General features: G+C 39.9%; 1 pseudogene; it reads left to right on the top strand.

Moving 5' to 3' along the window:
* Positions 1–3,199: 3,199 nt before the first annotated feature.
* On the top strand, positions 3,200–3,506 carry LOC102251220 (annotated as a pseudogene).
* Positions 3,507–20,834: the final 17,328 nt, after the last annotated feature.

Below are 20,834 nucleotides of genomic sequence, written 5' to 3'. Positions count from 1 at the left end.
AAAACAGGATAATTGTTGAAGATATATTTACATAAAGACTATTTACAGAATTGAAAGTATGGGGGGATTATGAGAAACGGTGCTATAACTGTGCCTTAGTAGCAGCTAAATCATAATCACCCCCTGGATCTCTAGGGACTAGGGGAGGCCAGTTTCTGAAATCAGGAAGGGGGAACAATTGTGAAGGGAGCCACTGTGAGAGGTCGAGTGTCACATCCAGCTCAATGTTGTCTGAGTTAATGAACCTTGAGGGAAGGAGCTAGAGGAAGAAATACCATGACTTCCCTTTCCCCTCTCCAGTCTCCTCTTGGGGCTTCCATATTGGGAAGTCAGGCAGGTGGCAGGTATCCATTGATGTGGCTGTAGAATCAGAGGGCAGGGTGGAAAAAGGTAAGGATTAGGGATGTGAGACAGTTTCCTGGCACAAGTCCATTTTGAAATATGACCAAATGAAAAACATGCGCAGCATACGTGCCCATCACTATCTTCTCTCCTGGGAGAATAAATATTTGCCTTTCAGAGAAAACAAATAAAAACCTATAAATTAGGTAACAATATAGATTCTCTCTTTGCCAGGCAATTAAGCTGACCATGTCTGATATATGTAAACTTAATTTTATAATTTTCCTTGATTATAAATGAATTTCTACATGATTTCCAAGTACCTACCACATGCTTATGACTCAATTCTGTTCCAAGTTCATCCTGACAACAGTTGCCTTTTTCTATGGTTTAACTGTGTCTTTCAAAGCAAATCTCCAGGTAGTCATGTCACACAGAATAAAGAAAGCATTTCCTTTTCCCCGTCATGCCGCAGCACTTTGCTTTCTGATATTGGACACATGCCATGCATTTTGCATTAGCTCTGTGGCAAATGTCTAGTGCTACAATCCAAGCACCAGTGCTCATTAGCCTTTTCAGGAGCTTGGAGACGAGAGTTGGAAAAGTACAACTTGGAGAAATCATTCTCAGTGAGTAAGTAGCAATTTGCCAAGCAGACAAAAAAGCTGAGGAAGAAGGAGGTGGGAACCCAGAGAAAGTTGTCTGAGTTAACGAACCAAAGTCTGAGCCCATGACAGCAAAGGGGGAAAAAATAAGGCAAAGAACTCCCGACACAGAACTTGCTACAAAGAATAAAAGGGAGAGGATAGGTAGGGCTCTGTGAGCTGTTTCCTGTAAGTTCACCGCTGCTTAGCGCCTATGTTGAAAGAGAAAGAGCCAAGTGACTGGGGAGTGAACCAGGACCATTCTGACAGATGAATGGAGGGAAGATCATCAGGGGGCCGTGTCATGTGGCAGGAGGGCCAGGCACCCAGCGCAAAAGCCAAAGTGTCTGCCCAACCTGGGCAGAGATGCCTCCAATTAGAAGGATATGACACAGCTAATGCCGCCCATACCTGCTCTATCCCCACCCTCACCCAACACACATCCATAGAATTATGAATGCCCCCAGGCACAGACTCCTGGTCCCTTCTGGCTTTACTTACCCATTCTGTGCTTGCACAGCATAAAAAAAAAATTATATTTTAGCCCAAGCTGAATACCACAGAATATTGTGTGGATGATTAAACAATCAAGCCCACCGAGTGTCTCTTTATCTAGCATGATAGAGCCTGAGGAAGAATTAAGGACAGTCTTGCCACTGGTCCACTATAGTTCTGGTCAACAAATTCAACGTGTGTGCGTTTTTTCTCCACACCACCAAAGCAATTCTCAGACACCAGCTGGGTGTCCTACAATTCAACTACAGTCTGACACTATCTATCTAAAGATAGTGTCAGATCCCACATGTTAAAGGCTTGGTTCTACAAAACTGCTTCCTCTCACTTTAGACACAAGTGGTAAGTAAAGGTTGTCACTTGTGTTTCTGACCAACGCACTATAGATCTGGAGGTTCCAATGGTCCCTATGTTGGGTTTGATTCATTTTCTAAAGTGACTCACAGAACTCAGAGAAACATTTACTCAATAGATCGCCCATCCATTACAAAAGGAGGAACAGCCAGATGGAAGAGATGCATAAGGCAATTTACCACACCACTCTCACCAAAACTCTACAAGTTCCCCAATTTGGAAGCTCTCCAAATCCCCTCCTTGTGTGTATGTGTGTTTTGTTTTTTTTACGGAGACTTCATTACATAGGCATGATTAATAAAATCATTTGCTATTGATGATTGAACTCAATATCCACCTCCTCCAGGGGGATGGGGCTAAAATTCCAACCTTCCAATCACAAGGTTGGTTCCCCTGGCAACTAGTTTGCATCTTTAGGAGCTTAGTCACCTCATTAACATAACAAAAGAAAACTCCAAAGGTTTTAAGAGCTCTGTGCCAGAAACTGGAAGGGAACAAAAGGCAAATACTATTTCTTGTTATACATCACAATATCATATCTACAAAAGCAAGAAATGACATCTTAATCATAGAGGGCTGTAGACATACTAGAAACTTGTCTTCTTCATTATTGGAGTTTTTCCTATTGAAAGAATATACACTGAGTGGCCAGATTATTATGACCGGCGAGATTATTATGACCACCCCATCAGTACTTTATTGACACTTCCAAAAATACCGAATATTGAAAACTTCCTAAGCAAATACTCTCAAGGTTTTATTATTATTATTTGCATAACTAATTAACTTCATTGTACCGATGGGGTGGTCATAATAATCTGGCCACTCAGTGTATAGTTCCAATGTTTGTCCAATCTGTTTAAAGTTGATATAAGCAGTAAACCAAATGAGTCTGTCAGTATGAAAAGCCCTTGTAACAGTGAGGAATTGTAATCCACCCCACCATTCTTTTTGACTTTTTTATGTAAATTCTGACTCTGACTAACATGTAGCTTTTAGATAAACAGCATGTTTGTATAAGAATCCTAGGAACTGGTCACCTGACCTGGCGGACTTAGGACAGAGGGCCTTGCTCACAGCTCACCACTCACTTTGTCTTCGCTGCTAATCTCATTTGCAGTCCGTTGTTCCATGATGACTCTGACTAACATGTAGCTTTTAGATAAACAGCATATTTGTATAAGAATCGGAACTGGTCACCTGACCTGGCAGACTTAGGACAGAGGGCCTTGCTCTCAGCTCACCACTCACTTTGTCTTCACTGCTAATCTCATTCGCAGTCCGTTGTTCCATGCCTGCTGCTCCTCCGTGCCTGCTACTCCCACCTCCGTGCCCGCTGCTCAGCCATGAGTGCTACCGGGATGATGTGCGGTGGTTGCTCTGCCACCCAACCCACCATGCAGAGGTCCAGGCCATCGCCGACAAGGTGAAGTTCCAGCTGGAGGAGAAGGAAAACAACAAGTACCCCACTTTCAAGGCCACGGAGTTCAAGAGCCAGCTCGTCACAGGGACTGCTTCATAAAGTTTCAAGTTGAAGATGATGACTTGGTACACATTCGAGGGTTTGAAAATCTCCCACATGAAAACAAGCCTTTGGCCTTGCACAGTTATCAGATCAACAAGACCAAAAATGATGAGCTGATCTATTTCTAGTTCTGGATTTTGAACTGAACCTTCGTCCATGTGGTTCTCTGTCAAGTGTTCGCGTGTGGAGGTCATAAAAGAAGGACGTCTCTATACTGTGCCACTTTCAATGGAGGGGCTGTTCTGCACCAATCTGGTGTCTCTGTTTCTGACTTTAATAGCGTGATTTTCCTCCCAATCAATGATCTTAACTAAATTGCTTTCAAAGAGGGCTTAGGTGATCTCTAAATACATACATTTTTAAGTCTTTACAAAAAAAAAAAAAAATCCTAGGAACTAACTTTAGAAGGTACAGACTCTGACTTCAGTCATCCCAGTTCCAGGAGATTTGCTGACCCTCAAATGTAGAACCGGCTCAAGATGACAAAGATCAAGATGATGCACATCAGACCATCACGTGACCAGTTTCAAGGTCCTTAGCGGAATGGACTGTGCTGGTCTGCACATGGAGAACTTTTAAGTCTCCTCCTCTTGATTTATTTGTTTTGCTTTCCCTCTTCTTCCTTATAAAAACCTCTTTCTGCACTGAGATGTTGAGATGGATTTTGGACAAGAGTCCCCCATCTTCTCAGATGACCGGCACTTGAATACACCTCTTTCTTTTTTTTTTTTTTTTTTTTTTACCAATACCTGTCTTATAAGTTTGGCTTTTGTGGCAGGAGGCAGCTGAACCTCGGTTCTGGTTACATTATGGAAATTGTGTAAAAGAATTGTGGAAGTGGTGCCTTACAGCTCTATCAATGAGAACCTTCATTAAGAAGATAGGTGTGTCCTTCCATTTCTCCTCCCAGGGGCAGAAAAAATAAGTAGGAGAAGCCTCTAGTTCCTTGGTAAAGAGAACTTAGGCTGCTACCATTGTCTCCCTTACTTTCCCTCTTATTCAGTGGTTCTTAATCTTCCTACTGCCGCGACCCTTTAATACAGTTCCTCATGTTGTGGTGACCCCCAATTTCATTGTTACAAATTGAACATAATTAAAGCATAATGATTAATCACAAAAACAATATGTAATTATATGTAATTATATATGTGTTTTCCGATGGTCTTAGGCGACCCCTGTGAAAGGGTCGTTCGACCCCCAAAGGGGTCGTGACCCACAGGTTGAGAACCGCTGCTCTTATTGGATACCAGGGAGAATGGGGTCAGGATTTAACATGCAAACATTTTGTCAGTCCCAGAGAATACTGGAAAGTACTTGTTTTCATCATCTTTTCCTTGATACCTTCCATTAGGAACTTCTGTTACATTAATATATCCCTGCCTTATCTAGGACCACACCACATTCTGAAAATTTCTCCAAATTACCAAAAACTTCCTGATCCAAGCACCATTCCTAAGAGCCTTTCTCTCTGATAAACAATCTGATAAACAAATTTTATGGAATGAAGTTGAAATATATACATTTAAACTCAGAATGGCTAAATATCTAATTTTTTTTCAAAAACAAACTATCTTATTCTAAAATGACCATTACTGTCTTTGGTGGCTTCATACTATGTCATATTAGTTAAGTGGGCATTGTGTTTGCCAGTAGACTTTGCCTATGTGGTTCTGGAGTGTGGTTGGTCACAAGACAAATATTCATGAGAGTTAGAAGATAGAGGTAACATAGTAGCAAGGTTTACACTTAAGACATCAGCTACTAGTGCCATCTAATCTGTAGCTCACCTTGTTGGTAGGAGACAAGCCAGGCCTCAGCTCTTCCAACTCCTGCAATGTAGGCTCCTCTGACTTTTCAAGCCCTAGGCTGGATGTGTGTGTACTTTTATGGTGAAGGTACCAGTGTTACCAAACTAAAGGGGTTTGTTTGCTTGCACATATCAAAGCCAAATAACACTCGAACAGGAGTTTGCAACAAAGAAAGTAAAGATTTATTTAGGAAAATGGCACCAAGCCTAGATACATGGGTAATTTAGCATCTAAGACCTGGCTCCCCCATAGCCTCTAGGGGATAGATTATTTAGGGGGGAAATCATTAGTCATGGTGACTGAGGATGCTGGGGTCATGGGCTCCACTGATTGGTTGGGGCCAGGGTAGGAGTAGTTGATCATTGTATCAGGTCCTGATGTCAACAATGCTTCATTCTGTCTAGTTTCCTGAGAGCAGGGTTCTTCCAATTTTATGGGCCTGGGACTAAAACACAACTGAGGTCAACATGTTATCTTCAGTTTGACTGAACCTCTGTTCCTTGGATCAACAGATCTGAGGCTTTATTCTTAAGACAGTTTGACACTGACTAGAACCTAAAATCCTAAGGCCTTGATGATTATGGAAATGGAAGGGCAGTGTGTGCAAAAGTGTAAGGATCTGATTAAAAGGAAGCAAGTAAATCATGGTGCTATTAGACTGGACAAAGCTAACTTGAATGAAGGAAAGCGTCCTATTAAAGAAATGAAGTTCCTGTGCATCTGCACCAGAATCTCCTGTCACCACATCATGAGGACTGGAGGTAGTGATCTTCAGATGTAAGTTCCACTTTGTCCTCATGGGTTCTAGTTGATCCCTGAAGATGGTAGTTTGTCCTTGCTCTTCCCAACTTCATGTTCTGATCTCCTCCATTGCCAGACCAGCTGATGCAGAGTTCCTTCAGGCCCAGCACCTGGCTTAAACTGCTCCCACAATTGCACAGGACTTGATTGAACCCTGACTGATGCACTGAAACACACTTAGATTTGGCAATTAAAGGTATCCTGTTTCCTTCCAGTTTAAAAATAGACTCTGGGAGAATACTCATTAAAGTGACTCCTGAATGCAAGGCCTGAATGCAAGAATCAGGTAATGTACCCACACTGACATCTTGTCGGTATGACCTTCTTTTTATTAGTGGCGAAAAGAATAGTTCCACTTCATTATACTCTTCTCCTTCTCCTCTCATATTCTATAACTTCTATGAAAACTCTATTATCTGAGTCAGCCAGACCTGGTTCTTGTTAGAAGAAGGATGCTTTTGTAATTTAGAAAACCCTCTTCTCTCTCAATAAAGCTTTGCTCTGAAGACACTGTCTCTTTGGAACCTATAAAATGCCAATTTGAAGCTAGAGTTGAACAATGACCTCTTTGTTCTAAGCTTCCCTGAAACAAATAATTACCCCTGAATTGATGTTCTTTAGGTAATAGAGACAATTTTGAATAAAAATATATGAATGTAATATCTCAATATTATTTTTTGCATTATGCCTTTCAATATTTTAATTGTTATATGAAATAGGTTATAAAGATAATAGGTAGAAGTGAAATAATGAATTCTTATATCCATGGATGCTTAGAATAAAAAAGGACCACAAGGTTGGGTGGTTGACCATACATGTTTCTGACAGGAATCGCATTTGGCTATTTGCGAGTGAGATTAGAAATGCAAGAGGCTATAAAAAGTTGAAAATGTATTTTTTCTTTCAGATTACAAGCAAAAGGAAGTCAGTGGTCCAGGCTGATAAGGCCATCAGAGACTGAGGCTGTTTCTGCCTTTCTGCTCCACCATACCAAGTATGTTTCTTTCACCCTTAAAGTCATGTCATCACCCTAAAAACAGCTGGAGCTACATCTGCATTCCAGGCATGAAGCCAGGAGAGGGGAAGGGCAAAAAGACTTTGCCAGAAGTTCCATCCAATGATTGCTCTTTATACCCCAATGCTTCTTATCTGCAAGGGAAGCAGGGTAATATAATTTCTCATCTGAAACAATAATTCCAGATCCCATTAATAAGATGGAAGAAGAGAATAGATACTGGATAAGCCTTGAGCTGGCGTTACTATACCATACCTCTACCAAATTGTCATCCAGTTTCTGGCTGATCATCTCCAGTGACAAAGAAATCTGCCACAACCAAGAGCAAACCAATCCAATAGTAGACTGACTTTTTCCTATGTCCACCTGAAATCTGCCTTCAGTACTTCTACTGAATCACTAGCTCTGCCCTATGTCATTGATGAGAACAAAGAGTATTTCTCTTCAACACTTGCACTTCAAATTCCTGAAGACAAATGCATTTCCCCCAAACTTCCCCCTTGTTGTCCCTGTTATTTTGTTTCATTGTATTTGTTCTATCAGACTTTGTTTGAACTAGTCTGGATTAATTCTGTTCTGGTTTCACCTCCCTTTGCAATGTTCCTCTTAAGGCAGGGATCTCAAGATTGAACATGATATTCCAGGAATTGTCCCAGATTTAAGAAAGTGATTGAAGTGATCACTTTATTCTTAGTCTGTCAGCACATTGAGTGAATATGTAACTAGTCTTTATGAAAACAATGGTGTTAATCCAGAGAGTTTATAAGAAATTGTGATACGTTAGTGCTGTCTTTGCATTTTTAACATAAATTGTGCCACGAGGTCATTTATTCTACCGAAATGCAGAGTGAGTGGTAAATACACAGGCATGTACAAGTGAACAACAGTCCTCAGTTACAGTACAGTTACATTACTGGGGACATAAATTGTCGGGGTCCAGCCCCAGCAGTCCAGGGGTTCCCAAAGGTGTGGACAGAGTCAGCGATGAATGAAGGACTCGGAGACAGTGTTCAGATGATCAGCATAGCCAGGTTCTCCCTTTATTCTCCTGTTACATCTGTATTTATACCATTTGATCCTATAAGCATGCCTCTATAGTCACATCACGGTATGTTTTGGGTCCTCCCTTGACCTTCTACAGTTCCTTGTTTCATGTCCGTAGTTTCTTATCTGACCTTTGCCAAAAATCCCATCTCCATCTAGTTCTGTTGATTTTAATCCTATCCTTTCTATTCCAAAGGTTAGGGCTAGTTTGTTATCTCCATTCCAAGGTCACTACTCTACTGTTCTGTTAAGCTACAAGGAAGTAACTGAAGGAGATTATCCTAAGTAAAGACTATGTAGCTTAAGCGTGATTGTTCATAGTTAAGGTGATTAACTACCAGCCTGGCACTTAGTTAAGGGGTTTTACTGATTTATTCCCTTCCTTAGTCCTGTTAATCCCTAACTCCAGGGAAAAATCCCCACCTGGGGAAACAACCTTTCTCGGGGAGGTGGCCCTGGTTAGAACACATAGCGCTAAGAAGGGGAGCAAACATATTAAGAACAGTATGCCAGGTCCCTTGAAACATATGCTGTGCAGATGTTTCTTCCCTGCAGTGACTGTGTCAAGACCCTTTCACAGGGGTCGCCTAAGACCATCGGAAAACACATATATAATTACATATTGTTTTTGTGATTAATCACTATGCTTTAATTATGTTCAATTTGTAACAATGAAAATACATCCTGCATATCAGATATTTACATTACGATTCATAACAGTAGCAAAATTACAGTTATGAAGTAGCAACGAAAATAATTTTATGGTTGGGGGTCACCACAACATGAGGAACTGTATTAAAGGGTCACGGCATTAGGAAGGTTGAGAACCACTGGGTTAGAATGAGAATAACATAAATAGTAAGGCGAGAAAAGACTCTCAGAGTATGTCCACGCAGTGACTGTGTCAAGCAACAAGGATGGACCGGCCTCCGGCAATAAACCCATGGCTTAGAATGAGAATAACATAAATAGTAAGGCAAGAAAAGACTCTCAGAGTATGTTTAAGTCTAACTCTGACCTTCTGTCAGCGTGGACCAGACCCTCTTTTTGTCATATGCTGCCTGGAGTTTGAGCTGGTTTTCATCTACATGGGAACAGCACTCAGGAGAAAGTAAGTGCCTTTGACTCAATGACTGAATGAGAATTTGGAGGGAAAGGATGCAGAAGAAAGAGCACACATGCAGCTCAGCTGTAATTGCTAGAAGGCTGGGCTTGCTGAGGACCAGAGATGGTGATAATAGATTCCCACATTAACCAGGGTGTGGAACCTACCAATCTTTAGGTCCCACTGAGGAGGCAAAGTGGGATAATATCCTTTACCACATGGCTGCCATTGATCATCACCTTTCCAGAGAAACCTGGCCAAATTCAAATTCAAGTCACCAGCAAGAACAGCAACTTCATCCATTTCAGGTTGTCCACATTACAGGGAAAATGGGGTGTTCATCAAACCACTCAGAGGCCAACCAAGCCACAAACCCATGTGTTCAAGGTGTCCATATATTTAGCCCAGATGCTCTGAAGACATCTGAGTATGCCTGTCAAAGAAATCTACCTGTTAAAGCTATGATGCCTAATATGAGTTATCATTGATGTTCCTGATAGATTAATTCACATTATACTCAAGTAATTTCTTTCTTGAATTGAACCCAAACTAGTCATTCAGTGCAAGCAATATGAGCACAACTTTTGTGTGCTAGAGTCTGCACTAACCACTTGAAGTATAAAACTAAATGACATGATTCCTGTCCTCAAGAAAATTACAATCTAGTGGCAGAAAATAAAATTTAAATATGATCATTTTATTTCAATTTCAAGTCAGCAAACTAGTTTAAGTACAAGCAAAGAGTGTGTGTTGGGAGGGGGCAGAATTTATTGGCAACAAAGCTAGATGCAGCCAGTTTCTGCCACAGAAGGTTAGATAAAGGAGCTTAAACAATGTCATCAGGACTGTAGCAGTGTTTTGGATCCCTTTTCCTCTGTTTTCCCTTTATTTGGGGGCATGATATCTTCTCAAGATGCTAAAATAGTCTCTTCACAGATCCAGGTAATATATTTGGGGGCATGATATCTTCTCAAGATGCTAAAATAGATCCAGGTAATAAGGATCTTAGAACCCTCAGCCTTTCAAGGAGAAATGCTTCTTTACAAAGGACTCCAATTAATGTCCCAGAAGAGGGTTGTCACTCACCAGCTTAGTTCACATGCTCTGAACACCTTCCACACAAGGGAAGGTATGAGAGAGATTGCTTCATCTGTACTACATGGTCTAAGAGAAGAGTCCCTAAAGGAGAAGAGCTAAACCAGAAGAAGAAATCACAGAGACCAAGGCAAGAGAGAATCTTTACACATGCAATCACATGGAGTAAGAGTTATGCTGGATCAAAACACAATGTTACAAGGAAAACTAGAGTACAGAGAATATGATCTCTGGAATCACTGAGGCTGAATTCATGCTAGCAGTGCTGTGACTTTAAGAATGTTACTTCAACTCTAAGCTTCCGTTTTCTCTGCTATAAAATGAAGATAATAATCCTATTTGAATTACAGAGTGGGTTGACATTTAAATTAGGCATTCTACATAAAATGCTTAGCTCATAGCTTACACAGAATAAGTGCTCAATAAGTTTATATCATCAGTATCATTGTCGTTATCATCATCATCATTATGGTTCTTATTTTAATAGAGAGGAAGAGACTAATGGCAGGGGAAGGGGAAGTCAGAAAAAGGGGGGAAGGGGATAGGATAAGCTTAACATTTTGTGTTGATTAGAACTGGTATAAGAATTAATGGATTGAGGCTGGAGTAAACTTGGTATTAGAATTATGGGACACTCTAACTCTCTGCATGTGTTGTACTTTGATAACTTAGAGAACAGGGAGGCACTCCCAGTACAAAGGGATGCATTAGAAAAGGCTTCAGTACCTTGCCATGAGGCCAAAGGCAGGGGCCTGTGGCCTAGTGGCTGCTGGTACAAGGTGGTACCCTCACCCAACTGTCCATTTCTCACGCTATAATCTGCATGCCTTGGTTCAACAGTGAGGAGCTGCATTCTGCATGTCATAATAAACAATCCGCCACTCACCTCTACCTACCTACACACTATTATTGGCACTAAACGTAGTGGTCACTGTTGGATACCCTTTACCTATTCCATGTGTCCCTCACCAGTTTCTTCCTACTTCCAACATCTCTGACTCTTCAGAGCACCGCCTTGCTACTAAAGCTGTTCTGCCCTCTGCTACTCAGAGCAGGAATCTTCTAGGGCCGCCTTTACACAAGGGGTAACCACAGTCCCCAGTCTCCTGCAGGGTTCAGGCTGGAGCCACCCTTCCCAGGTGCCTGAAGTCACACCTTGCTTGACTCCATTCTCAAAAAATAAATAAAATAATTACAAAAATAAATAAAAGTTATGTAGCTATTCAAAATAAGAATTTGAAAAGGCATTGTACTGAAAAGTGAGCAGCTTTAGGCAACACTGCTCTACTCACAGATTATGTTCATGTAAAAATACTGTATATTTTAGTGAAAAACAACCTACTGATGTCCTATTTTTCTAGTGTAAGAAATTTGTTAATGGTATCTTGAAAATGAAACTGAGCATCAGGCAATTGTTACATCTGGTGTGGCAGCCATCATGGTGCTAGAAATATTAAACCTAACAAGCAGCCCGGCTCAAGCTGTGCTCTGTGACACAACTTGAACTTCCAAGTGGAGCGTCTGTCCTATCCACTGCAGTGCTGGGCAGGATAAACCTGTTACTTATAACATGATGGGAAAAGGACATAGCGTGCGTACACACAAACACACACACACACACACACACACACACACACACACACACACACACAATTGGCTATTTTTATGAGAACTCTAAGGTTTTCTTTAGGCTCTGGTGAACTCTTGGTGGTGAATAACAAAATCAAACAGGCCTCAGCTAAAAACAGTTTATTGCTTTTAATGAAAAAGTGTTCAAACTAAGTCATATCAAATCTGTTTCTTGCTAACTCTCAGTTCTTTCTTTGGCATTAACTTCCTTTTCAGAAAACCTCTCTCCAGGTGTTAAAGACTGACACAAGCCAATCAAGGCATAGAGTCTACCCCCTCAGCAACCCTATCAGAAAACCACCTCCTTCCTAAAGGTTCAAGCTGAAGCCCAGGCCAGCGTTCCCTGGGTGAAGACCCCATACCCTTGCCCTAACCAGTCACAGGCCTGTGGTTGGCCAGGCTGGGGTCATGAGCCTGTTCTAGAGAAAAGGGGAAAGCAAAATTAGTCTTGAAAATGCAGGAGTTTTTCCAAAATAACAAACATGACTCTGTTAGCAGAGTAAGGAATACAGGACATACCAAATGATCAGATGTGCACTACAACAAGGTAATAGAAGCTAAAATGAAAAATAAAGCCCTCGTTCTTCTAACCCAAAATGCTTATGATGCAACACAGGTCAAAATTCTGCAATTCTTTAGCCATTGCACATGAGAGAGAGAGAGAGAGAGAGAGAGAGAGAGAGAGAGAGAGAGAAGCAGAGACAGACAGACAAAGAGAGAGAGAAGCAGAGACAGACAGACAGACAAAGAGAGAGGATGTTTTATCAGTGAAAGTTTGAGAAAAAATGTTCTTTCCTCAACCATTAAGCCTAGATTTAATTCTGTATAAGGAATGAAAAAAGGGGGTTGCTCATTCCAATCTAAATGTATTCTGGTGAATCTTGATGAGTAGGAGGAGAGATATTAAAATTGTCAAATCCAAAATTTTAGATTCAACCCAGTTGTGTCACTCAACCTGTTATTATTTGATACTTGGCTAAGCTGATGATCTGTGTTTGTGCAGTAGCACATAAGCAGTCACAGGTTAGGAATACTGGCTAGGTTTAGAATACTGTCAATCAACAAATAGGTTCTTAATGTTCGCTGTGGGGCAGGCGCTATGCTGAATGCTCTGGGAGATGCTATAAATTTTTTTAAACATGATTCTTAGCTTTAAGGGCCTTACCATTAAGCTGCATAAATAAAACTAACATGCATGAAACCAAACTAGATCATATTTAAGAATGGCAAAACCTAAGTCTAAATATATTCCCAATGCTATGGGAACTCAGGGCAGAGTTTGGTACATTGTTATAACGTGATAGTGAAGGATCCACCACTTTCTGCACATACAAACTTAATTGTGAGAGAGTAAATAAATAAGAAAGATTAAATTCTGACCAGATTTTTAGCACTTTATTTTATAGTTGTTTATAAGAAGTGCATAAACAAACATTTCTTTTTATTTTTAATTGACTTTTAGAGAGAGAGAAAGGGAGAGGGAGGAAGAAAGGGAAACATCGATGTGTGAGCACAAGCTAGATCGGCTGCCTCCTGTATGCCCACTACCAGGGATTGAGCCCATAGCGAGGGTATGTGCCAGAATCAAACTGGCAACCTTTCAGTGAATGGAACCATGCTCAACCAACTGAGCCATGCCGACCAGGCCAACAAACCTTATTTTGTTTTTAGACTATTTCTTCTGTGAGACTCGAACCTTTCAAAACATTTCATGCAAGATAAAATGATGCTCAATGAATCAAGAATAAAAGAAAACAAACAAACAATACAAAAAAAAAACCCTCATGGACATAGACAACAGTGCTGTGATTGTAGGTGTGGGGGAGGCGGAAGAGAGTATGGGAGTGATGGAGGAGAGTTGACTTGGGGTGCTGAAGACACAATACAGAGTACAGATGATGTGTTGTGGAATTGTGCACCTGAAACCTGTATAATTTTGTTAACCAGTGTTAAATAAATTTAATAAAAAGGTGACAAAAGATAAGAGAAAATCTCAAGCAGATTGGAGAGATTATGCACGCATCAAAAAAATAGTATCTCTATCAAGTCACTAATTTTCACTTTTAAAAAATCCAATCTTCTGCAATACCTGGCATAAGCAAAGGTTTGTTGCATAGAAACTAAGACAGAGAGTCTCTCTGTAAGAATTCACAACATTTATTAGAATTTGGTGTGTGTTTCTACATGGCACCTCATTTCTTGGCTCAAGTACGGATTTGTTTGAGCTGTTCCCAGGCCAGGCGGTGTGCCTGGTCTCTGGAGCTGCGGAGGCTCTAACCCAGCGGTTCTCAACCTGCGGGTCACGACCTCTTTGGGGGTCAAACGACCCTTTCACAGGGGTCGCCTAAGACCATCGAAAAACACATATATTATTACATATTGTTTTTGTGATTAATCACTATGTTTTAATTATGTTCAATTTTTAACAATGAAATTGGGGGTCACCACAACATGAGGAACTGTATTAAAGAGTCGAGGCATTAGGAAGGTTGAGAACCACTGCCCTAACCTGTTACTGATCCATGTACTCCACTGGTGTTCTCTCCGGGGAGTGGTGGGCTGGAAACCCCAGTGGGATGGAAATAATGTGCGATGCTTGGAAAGGTAATTTTCTAACCTAGCAAAGCTACAATGCTGCTTTAAAGATAGCAATTGTGAAAAATCACCATAATAATTACGTTTTACCCTTAACTAGCTTTCTATCTGATTGCTGAAGGTGGAAAGGACTTTTAGAAGGTGCTTGCAAATATATTGTAGTTTTAATAAACTTATTCTGTAAAATATTTTTAATTAAATACTTTCAAATGTTTATTTTTTCTTTTTTCTTTGTTACAGGTTAACCAAAAATATGACTCAGCATTTAAAAAAAATTTAACCTTTGTTGAATCTTTTAAAAAGTCCTTTTTTAATTTATTATATCAATTATAAATAACGGTTGTTCAAGGTTAAAACAATTTTGTGCTGATGGAAATCAAATTCTTTCCATTGTTTAATATAGAGCCTAATATCATACAGTACAATGGCTTGCATTTATTTCTATTTAAAGCAACACTAAGTGACTAATAATATCATATGATTAATATTTTCTTATGAAGAGTAGAAAACCTAAAATTTTATATACTTAGGACTTAAGTATGGGTTACAAACTACAAATGTTCTCTGTTGAAAGTCAGATGATAGTAATACAATAAATATTTCTAATTCTTAGTTTAAAGATGCACATTAGTTTTTAATCCAATCTCTTGCCCACAGAATTGATATGGTTTCATTTTTATTTAATAAGCAGTTTCTTTATGAAATCCTATCATTATTTGAGTGCTCTGCTGTACTCTGGTAACAGATATTTAAGCTTTGAGTATTACTTAGCCTGTCCTGCTGCCTTCCCGTATCTGCTATTCATGGTTTCTTTATAAAAATCTGTAAAGAAATGTTCCTGTTGGATTTACAAATGCCAGAATCTAACACTCAGGTGAAAGAATGAAGTTGGCTCTTTGTATAATACTAATAGCTCTAACTTTCCTTTTTTTACTAGTAGTTTTCAAATATTTTCTAATATAATAGATTTAAATTGGGCAATAACCAAATGGTCCAATACCAAACTTATTTTCACAATTCAGTGGCAAAAGAACAATCTGAAAAAAAAATTTGAGAAGACCATGTATAAATTATTTACCATTTGCTTTTTAAAACAGGGGCCAGAATACTATGGTCTATAGGCCAAATTGGCTCACCAACTGCTTTTGTATAGAAAGTTTTTATTTTAACATAGCCATATTCATTTGTTTACATATTGTCTGTGGTGGCTTTTGTGCTACATCAAAGTTGAGGAATGGTGATAGACACCACATGGCTTGCAAAGCTAAACACATTTACTATCCAGCCCTTTATATAAAAAAGGCCAATTTTTTCTTTTAAAAGAAATATAGCAGGATATACACTGATCATATATGAATAGCAATGCTCTATGAACTTAAAAGTAACTGATAAGTTCTACAAGATTTATCTTAGTAGCTTGTTGCAAGGTAGTTCACAGCCAGTCCATTGCCAAGGGACTCACATAATAGAAGCAAAGTATAGGAACATAGAAATTTAGTCATGTGAGCAGCAGAGCAAATATATCTTTAAATGTTGTTTAGTAAATATATAACATATACGCTGAAAGATTAACTACATGTGAAAAAATGGTGATGATATAATGGTAATTTATAATTACAAAGTACAATAGCCATTGAAAACCATCACTGCAACAAGGCTTTGGGCAAAGTCCTGAATGCTGGGCCTTTATAAATATTAACAATGCAGTAGCTTTAAATTGGGAGGAATTGCTGGTAGCTCTCACTAACATTCTGGGTTGGTTACCGGTAGGTCATCTGTGAAAGCACAAGTCTTAAAAATTGTGAGTCAGCTGCCTCTAAAGATCCAAAAGGGACTTGTCCAAGGTCCCTAGTTGGTAAGTGGTGTACCAACCCTTCAATCAAGGCAGTTTGACTTATTAGCCCTGAGCAGCTATTGACTACGCTCAGCAGCCTATTTGAGGAAGGACTTCATTAGATCATCCATAGGATGAAGAAGGAAGGGACTGCTACTCCACACACCTCCTCTGTGATTCCCAGTCAGTTCCTGTCCATTAAGCCAAGGACTAAATAGAGCAAACAGTCCAAGACCTGGAATTCATCAAACCAACAATTGCAGTGTATTTTTTTATACATGTTTCTTTGTAGTGTGAACTCAAAAAAAGATAAAATCTCTACAAGTCCAGAATGTAAAAGCTGTAAGGATGGTTGATCCCGCGCCAGTATCTTCCAGATGAGTCATCTACCATGGAAAAAAAACAGTGCTCCCCTCAACCATCCCTCTCCCGACTCAAGACTCCCTGCTCCTGCTATCAGCGGCATACCTTTCCGGGTGCCTAGGTCGATCCGTGAACCAGGAGCTGTACTAGCTCTGAGTTTCAGCCCCACCACACCCTCCCATTCACCATTGTCTTCTTCTCCCCATCTCATTAAATTCAGAGTGCTCCCAAAAAATCCAATAAGCCTCCGTTTCTAAGGGTCCTGCAACAACTCAGCTACCATCTTCTCCTTTGATTTGGGACATTGTGGACTTTATATTTTATCTGCCTACTAAAATGATACATATTCTTGGATTCGTTTTCCTCTCAGCTCTCTGGCTAGAAGAGAATTTCTAAACGGGCATGCTTTTTGCTCATTTGTTTCAGTTCGTCTATGAAATGGATTCATATTGTTAAATCCTTTGGTTGATGCTCCCATGCAAAGGGGGTCTTGGTCTTGCACGTTCTCTAATGAAGGCTCCCTGGAAGGGGCTGCATGCAGACACCGTCTTCAAGTGAAGAGCTGCAGATGGAAGGAGGGCACATGGGGAGGAGGGAAATGAGAAGCTGGATCACACTGTGTATTTCATTAGTATTTTGTATAAAGATTATGGTTCAGTGGGTTGAAAATATTGCATACATCTATTTTCCTAAATGGTGAATAAATGCAAAGCCTGTGCTTACCCTAACTTCAATTTTGAAGATCTGATTTGAAAGCCTTCAATGCACACATGGCTGCCTGTGCTTGCCCTGCCCTGGATTAAATACATAAAGCCGTAGCTCTTGTGTGAGAGGCACGAGGTAGGGAGCGTAACGCTGGCCTCACAGGTAGGAAACCAGAGCTGTAAACCAGGCCTGCACCTGCTGGCTTAGGGACTCTCAGCAAGCCACTTGTCTCAGCCTGGACTCAGTATCTTTAAAATGAGAGCATTGAGCAAAAAGGATCACCATGGACTCTTTCCAATGCTGACATTATATGTATCTGCAAATTATCCAAAGTTTTTGTCCTGAAAAAAAAAAAATTCAACTGGACCAAGACAAAACCACACAGTACCTGTTGGTAATATTCCCAGAATTGCTGAAATGACCCCAGAGAGTCTGAGGAGGTAATGGAGTTGGTTTCAGGCTGGTGCAAGTCCATTTAAAGTTACTGAGTAGGTTAGTATGATTGAGTGATCACCTTGGGAGCAGAAGCAGCCAATTAACTGAGAAGGGAAATCACTTTTGCTCAAAGCTTGTATTTCAGAAGTCAGACAATTATTTTAGTAACATGATCACCTGGTTTCCTACTATAATCTTAAGAATCTCGGTGCATTCTTCAGTCTGTGTCTCCATCCTCTCAGTTCCCCACTAGTGGAGGGCTATGAAGCACAGCTGGCACAGATGAGGTGACTGGTCAGACCAGTAAATAGCAAACACTCCATGAACAAATGGTGATGGCTGACTAATGCCATCACTTTAGAATTTTTGCTACAATTATTAAAATTTGATCAGCAGCTTTCAGATTTCATTCTTGTTGTTTGGCTATGAGATCTCCATAAGCTTCCGTGATATTTTCCTATTGTTAAAGAATCGGGTTACTGAAAGTTTACACATTTACATATCCATGTGCTCAAAAACATACTGTGTTATTGAAGTGTGCCAGCCTATTGTGTCTGATGAGACAAGCAGGAAAGTTTCTATTTCCCAGCAGGGTACATACACATATCATCAAATGGCAGCAATGTTATCAGCACTATAATAAAGACATACAAGATGCTGAGAAATCGCTGAAGAGGATGCATCTGATTCTTCTTGGTGTAGGCAAGGTGGGCTTCACAGAGGAGGTGACACTTGAGTATTAGAGGAGGACAAATATTCTACACAGAGGGAATAGCACTGACAGAGAGGCAAAGTGGGAGCTACAGTACGTAAGGTACCTAGAGAGGTGGACTGCACTTAGCATCACCAGAGCCCTGGACAGCTGTGAGAGATTAGCCTGGGCAGAACGAGTCCCATTCACGAAGGGGCTTAGGCGAGGTGGGCAAACTTTTTGACTCGAGGGCCACAATGGGTTCTTAAACTGGACCGGAGGGCCGGAACAAAAGCATGGATGGAGTGTTTGTGTGAACTAATATAAATTCAAAGTAAACATCATTACATAAAAGGGTACGGTCTTTTTTTTTTTTTAGTTTTATTCATTTCGAACGGGCCGGATCTGGCCCGAGGGCAGTAGTTTGCCCACGGCTGGGCTAGAGCCTGTGCTAAAGAATTTGGACACCATCTACCAAAAGGAAAAAAATACATAATTCAATATGCAGTTTAGACAGAATGTGGAGGGGAAATGTAGAAAACAAATTGTGAGACAGAAGGTTTGAAGGTACTGCAATCCCCCCTTATATCCAAAGCTTCCCAATCCACGGATTCAACCAACAGCGGATGGAAATTCTTTCTACTTTAGGTTTTAAATTTATTTTATAGAGAGAGTGGAAAGAAGAAAGAGAGAGAGAGAGAAACATCAATTTGTTGTTTCACTTACTTATGCATTCATTGGTTGATTCTTGTATGTGCCCTGACTGGGGATCAAACCTAAAACTTTAGTATATTGAGACGATGCTCTAACCAACTGAGCTACCCAACCATGGCTGGAAAATATTTGAAAAATAAAATGTTATGTTGTTGCTGACATGTTCTATGTAATTAGTCCTATGATGGTTGTGTCTGTGCTGAAAAACTACAAACCTTATTATTTTTTATCATTATTTCCTAAACAATACAGTATGAAATCTATTTACATAGCTTTACATTGTTAGGTATTAAAAGTAATCTATACATGATTTAAAATATGAGAGAATGTACATAGGTTATATGCAAATATTCTACCATTTTATATAAGGAACTTGAGCATCTGAGAATTTTGTATTCACAGGGGTTCCTGGAACCAATTCCCCAATGGACATCGAGAGACAACTATAGTTTATTTATGCGTATTTATATTCATGTTTCCAAATGATTGTCTCTTTCACTCTTTCTGCCTGAATAAAAATTACCCTATCAGCGGCATACCTTTCCGGGTGCCTAGGTCGATCGGTGAACCAGGAGCCGTACTAGCTCTGGGTTTCAGCCCCGCCATCACACCCTCCCATTCACCACTGTCTTCTTCACCCCATCTCATTAAATTCAGAGTGCTCCCAAAAAATCCAATAAGCCTCAGTTTCTAAGGGTCTTGCAACAACTCAGCTACCATCTTCTTTGATTTGGGACATTGTGGATGCTGCATTTTGCCCCTTGGAACTGGGATTCAGAAATAAAGAGAATAAATAAGAATCAACCAGTTAAAAAGGAATAAACTGTAACTGTCTCACACACTCAACCAGCAACAGCTGCTCTTTCCTCCTCCCCCTACTGGCCACATGACTTTGGACATGATCCCTTTAATGTTTTCTGTCTTTGTTATAATAGATATACGCTCATGTTTGATTGTAGAAGTAGCTTTTTCTGAATTAGAGATTTACCTTTGGTCTGTACGGTATAGAGTTCTGAACATAGGCATATGTTCCTTTGTAATGACATTTTTTATTATGGTAAAATATGCATAAAGTAAAATTTACCATTTTAATTATGTTTAAGAGAACAGATCAGTGGCATTAAGTACATTCATTAATATTATTGTGCAACCATCCCCAGAACTTTTTCATCTTCCTAAACTGTAACTCTCCTCTCCTTCAACCACCATTCTATTTTCTGTCTCTCTGAATTAAACTGCTCTAGGTGTCTTATACAAGTGAGAACATATAATTTTTTTCCTTTTTGTGTCTAGCTTATTTCACTCAGAATAATGTTTTCAAGGCTCATCCATGATATAGCATGTGTTAGAATTTCATTCCTTTTAAGATTGAATAATTTTCCTTTTAGGACTGAATAATTTTCTATTATTCGTGCTCCCAAGATAGCCACATTTGGTTATCCATTCATTAGTTGATGAAAACTCGGGCTGTTCACACCTTTTAGCTACTGTGAAAATTGGTGTAAATTACTATTCAAGTCTCTGCTTTCTGTTCTTCAATGCTTACTAATTTGCTGAAATTGAATTTTTGGGTCATGTGGTAATTCAATGTTTAATATTTGAGGAACCATCTTATTATTTTT

This window comes from Myotis brandtii, unplaced genomic scaffold, assembly GCF_000412655.1.
Source record: "Myotis brandtii unplaced genomic scaffold, ASM41265v1 scaffold243, whole genome shotgun sequence".
Taxonomy (NCBI): Eukaryota; Metazoa; Chordata; class Mammalia; order Chiroptera; family Vespertilionidae; genus Myotis; species Myotis brandtii.
Note: the sequence above shows the minus strand (reverse complement) of the source record. Positions and strands in the feature narration are given on the sequence as shown.